A 6,404-nucleotide genomic window follows, 5' to 3' on the forward strand; every position below is an offset into this window, starting at 1 on the left:
ATATAGTGTGTAATATATATATAGTGTGTAATATATATTATGTGTATATAGAGGATATATATAGTGTGTAATATATATTATGTGTTATAGAGATATATATAGTATGTAATATATATTATATATAGTGTGTAATATATATTATGTGTATATAGAGGATATATATAGTGTGTAATATATATATATATAGTGTGTAATATATATTATGTGTATATAGAGGATATATATAGTGTGTAATATATATTATGTGTATATAGATGATATATATAGTGTGTAATATATATTATATATAGTGTGTAATATATATTATGGTATATAGAGGATATATATAGTGTGTAATATATATTATGTGTATATAGAGATATATATATAGTGTGTATATATATTATATATAGTGTGTATTAGAGGATATATATATTATGTATAAGAGGATATATATAGTGTGTAATATATATTATATATAGTGTGTAATATATATTATGTGTATATAGAGGATATATAGTGTGTAATATATATTATGTGTATATAGAGGATATATATAGTGTGTGAATATATATTATATATAGTGTGTAATATATATTATGTGTATATAGAGGATATATATAGTGTGTAATATATATTATGTGTATATAGAGGATATATATAGTGTGTAATATATATTATGTGTATATAGATGATATATATAGTGTGTAATATTATAGTTGTAATATATATAGGTATATAGATGATATATATAGTGTGTAATATATATTATATATAGTGTGTAATATATATTATGTGTATATAGAGGTTATATATAGTGTGTAATATATATTATTATAGTGTGTAATATATATTATGTGTATATAGAGGATATATATAGTGTGTAATATATATTATATATAGTGTGTAATATATATTATGTGTATATAGAGGATATATATAGTGTGTAATATATATTATGTGTATATAGAGGATATATATAGTGTGTAATATATATTTATATATAGTGTGTAATATATATTATGTGTATATAGAGGATATATATAGTGTGTAATATATATTATGTGTATATAGAGGATATATATAGTGTGTAATATATATTATGTGTATATAGAGGATATATATAGTGTGTAATATATATTATGTTTATATAGAGGATATATATAGTGTGTAATATATATTATGTGTATTTAGATGATATATATAGTGTGTAATATATATTATATATAGTGTGTAATATATATTATGTGTATATAGAGGATATATATAGTGTGTAATATATATTATGTGTATATAGAGGATATATATAGTGTGTAATATATATTATGTGTATATAGAGGATATATATAGTGTGTAATATATATTATGTGTATATATATGTGTATAGAGGATATATATAGTGTGTAATATATATTATGTGTATATAGAGGATATATAGTGTGTAATATATATTATGTGTATATAGAGGATATATATAGTGTGTAATATATATTATGTTATATAGAGGATATATATAGTGTGTAATATATATTATGTGTATATAGAGGATATATATAGTGTGTAATATATATTATGTGTATATAGAGGATATATATAGTGTGTATATATATTATATATAGTGTGTAATATATATTATGTGTATATAGAGGATATATATAGTGTGTAATATATATTATGTGTATATAGAGGATATATATAGTGTGTAATATATATTATGTCTATATAGAGGATATATATAGTGTGTAATATATATTATGTGTATATAGAGGATATATATAGTGTGTAATATATATTATGTGTATATAGAGGATATATATAGTGTGTAATATATATATAGTGTGTAATATATATTATGTGTATATAGAGGATATATATAGTGTGTAATATATATTATGTGTATATAGAGGATATATATAGTGTGTAATATATATTATGTGTATATAGAGGATATATATAGTGTGTAATATATATTATGTGTATATAGAGGATATATATAGTGTGTAATATATATTATGTGTATATAGAGGATATATATAGTGTGTAATATATATTATGTGTATATAGAGGATATATATAGTGTGTAATATATATATATAGTGTGTAATATATATTATGTGTATATAGAGGATATATATAGTGTGTAATATATATTATGTGTATATAGAGGATATATATAGTGTGTAATATATATTATGTCTATATAGAGGATATATATAGTGTGTAATATATATTATGTGTATATAGAGGATATATATAGTGTGTAATATATATTATGTGTATATAGAGGATATATATAGTGTGTAATATATATTATATATAGTGTGTAATATATATTATGTGTATATAGAGGATATATATAGTGTGTAATATATATTATGTGTATATAGAGGATATATATAGTGTGTAATATATATTATGTCTATATAGAGGATATATATAGTGTGTAATATATATTATGTGTATATAGAGGATATATATAGTGTGTAATATATATTATGTGTATATAGAGGATATATATAGTGTGTTAATATATATTATATATAGTGTGTAATATATATTATGTGTATATAGAGGATATATATAGTGTGTAATATATATTATGTGTATATAGAGGATATATATAGTGTGTAATATATATTATGTCTATATAGAGGATATATATAGTGTGTAATATATATTATGTGTATATAGAGGATATATATAGTGTGTAATATATATTATGTGTATATAGAGGATATATATAGTGTGTAATATATATTATATATAGTGTGTAATATATATTATGTGTATATAGAGGATATATATAGTGTGTAATATATATTATGTGTATATAGAGGATATATATAGTGTGTAATATATATTATGTGTATATAGAGGATATATAGTGTGTAATATATTATGTGTAGTGTGTAATATATATTATGTGTATATAGAGGATATATATAGTGTGTAATATATATTATGTGTATATAGAGGATATATATAGTGTGTAATATATATTATGTGTATATAGAGGATATATATAGTGTGTAATATATATTATATAGTGTGTAATATATATTATGTGTATATAGAGGATATATATAGTGTGTAATATATATTATGTGTATATAGAGGATATATATAGTGTGTAATATATATTATGTGTATATAGAGGATATATATAGTGTGTAATATATATTATGTCTATATAGAGGATATATATAGTGTGTAATATATATTATGTGTATATAGAGGATATATATAGTGTGTAATATATATTATGTGTATATAGAGGATATATATAGTGTGTAATATATATTATGTGTATATAGAGGATATATATAGTGTGTAATATATATTATGTGTATATAGAGGATATATATAGTGTGTAATATATATTATGTCTATATAGAGGATATATATAGTGTGTAATATATATTATGTGTATATAGAGGATATATATAGTGTGTAATATATATTATGTCTATATAGAGGATATATATAGTGTGTAATATATATATAGTGTGTAATAATATATTATGTGTATATAGAGGATATATATAGTGTGTAATATATATTATGTGTATATAGAGGATATATATAGTGTGTAATATATATTATGTGTATATAGAGGATATATATAGTGTGTAATATATATTATGTCTATATAGAGGATATATATAGTGTGTAATATATATTATGTGTATATAGAGGATATATATAGTGTGTAATATATATTATGTGTATATAGAGGATATATATAGTGTGTAATATATATTATATATAGTGTGTAATATATATTATGTGTATATAGAGGATATATATAGTGTGTAATATATATTATGTGTATATAGAGGATATATATAGTGTGTAATATATATTATGTCTATATAGAGGATATATATAGTGTGTAATATATATTATGTGTATATAGAGGATATATATAGTGTGTAATATATATTATGTGTATATAGAGGATATATATAGTGTGTAATATATATATAGTGTGTAATATATATTATGTGTATATAGAGGATATATATAGTGTGTAATATATATTATGTGTATATAGAGGATATATATAGTGTGTAATATATATTATGTGTATATAGAGGATATATATAGTGTGTAATATATATTATGTCTATATAGAGGATATATATAGTGTGTAATATATATTATGTGTATATAGAGGATATATATAGTGTGTAATATATATTATGTGTATATAGAGGATATATATAGTGTGTAATATATATTATATATAGTGTGTAATATATATTATGTGTATATAGAGGATATATATAGTGTGTAATATATATTATGTGTATATAGAGGATATATATAGTGTGTAATATATATTATGTCTATATAGAGGATATATATAGTGTGTAATATATATTATGTGTATATAGAGGATATATATAGTGTGTAATATATATTATGTGTATATAGAGGATATATATAGTGTGTAATATATATTATATATAGTGTGTAATATATATTATGTGTATATAGAGGATATATATAGTGTGTAATATATATTATGTGTATATAGAGGATATATATAGTGTGTAATATATATTATGTGTATATAGAGGATATATATAGTGTGTAATATATATTATGTGTATATAGAGGATATATATAGTGTGTAATATATATTATGTGTATATAGAGGATATATATAGTGTGTAATATATATTATATATAGTGTGTAATATATTATGTGTATATAAGGATATATATAGTGTGTAATATATATTATGTCTATATAGAGGATATATATAGTGTGTAATATATATTATGTCTATATAGAGGATATATATAGTGTGTAATATATATTATGTGTATATAGAGGATATATATAGTGTGTAATATATTATGTGTAGTGTGTAATATATATTATGTGTATATAGAGGATATATATAGTGTGTAATATATATTATAGTAGATATAGTGTGTAATATATATTATGTGTATATAGAGGATATATATAGTGTGTAATATATTATGTGTATATAGAGGATATATATAGTGTGTAATATATATTATGTGTATATAGAGGATATATATAGTATGTAATATATATTATATATAGTGTGTAATATATATTATGTGTATATAGAGGATATATATAGTGTGTAATATATATTATGTGTATATAGAGGATATATATAGTGTGTAATATATATTATGTGTATATAGATGATATATATAGTATGTAATATATATTATATATAGTGTGTAATATATATTATGTGTATATAGAGGATATATATAGTGTGTAATTTATATTATATATAGTGTGTAATATATATTATGTGTATATAGAGGATATATATAGTGTGTAATATATATTATGTCGTATATAGAGGATATATATAGTGTGTAATATATATTATGTGTATAGAGGATATATATAGTGTGTAATATATATTATGTGTATATAGAGGATATATATAGTGTGTAATATATATATAGTGTGTAATATATATTATGTGTATATAGAGGATATATATAGTGTGTAATATATATTATGTGTATATAGAGGATATATATAGTGTGTAATATATATTATGTGTATATAGAGGATATATATAGTGTGTAATATATATTATGTCTATATAGAGGATATATATAGTGTGTAATATATATTATGTGTATATAGAGGATATATATAGTGTGTAATATATATTATGTGTATATAGAGGATATATATAGTGTGTAATATATATTATGTGTATATAGAGGATATATATAGTGTGTAATATATATTATGTGTATATAGAGGATATATATAGTGTGTAATATATATTATGTCTATATAGAGGATATATATAGTGTGTAATATATATTATGTGTATATAGAGGATATATATAGTGTGTAATATATATTATGTGTATATAGAGGATATATATAGTGTGTAATATATATTATATATAGTGTGTAATATATATTATGTGTATATAGAGGATATATATAGTGTGTAATATATATTATGTCTATATAGAGGATATATATAGTGTGTAATATATATTATGTGTATATAGAGGATATATATAGTGTGTAATATATATTATGTGTATATAGAGGATATATATAGTGTGTAATATATATTATGTGTATATAGAGGATATATATAGTGTGTAATATATATTATAGTGTGTAATATATATTATGTGTATATAGAGGATATATATAGTGTGTAATATATATTATGTCTATATAGAGGATATATATAGTGTGTAATATATATTATGTGTATATAGAGGATATATATAGTGTGTAATATATATTATGTGTATATAGAGGATATATATAGTGTGTAATATATATTATATATAGTGTGTAATATATATTATGTGTATATAGAGGATATATATAGTGTGTAATATATATTATGTCTATATAGAGGATATATATAGTGTGTAATATATAT

The sequence above is a fragment of the Mixophyes fleayi genome, chromosome 3 (assembly GCF_038048845.1).
Source record: "Mixophyes fleayi isolate aMixFle1 chromosome 3, aMixFle1.hap1, whole genome shotgun sequence".
Classification (NCBI taxonomy): Eukaryota; Metazoa; Chordata; class Amphibia; order Anura; family Limnodynastidae; genus Mixophyes; species Mixophyes fleayi.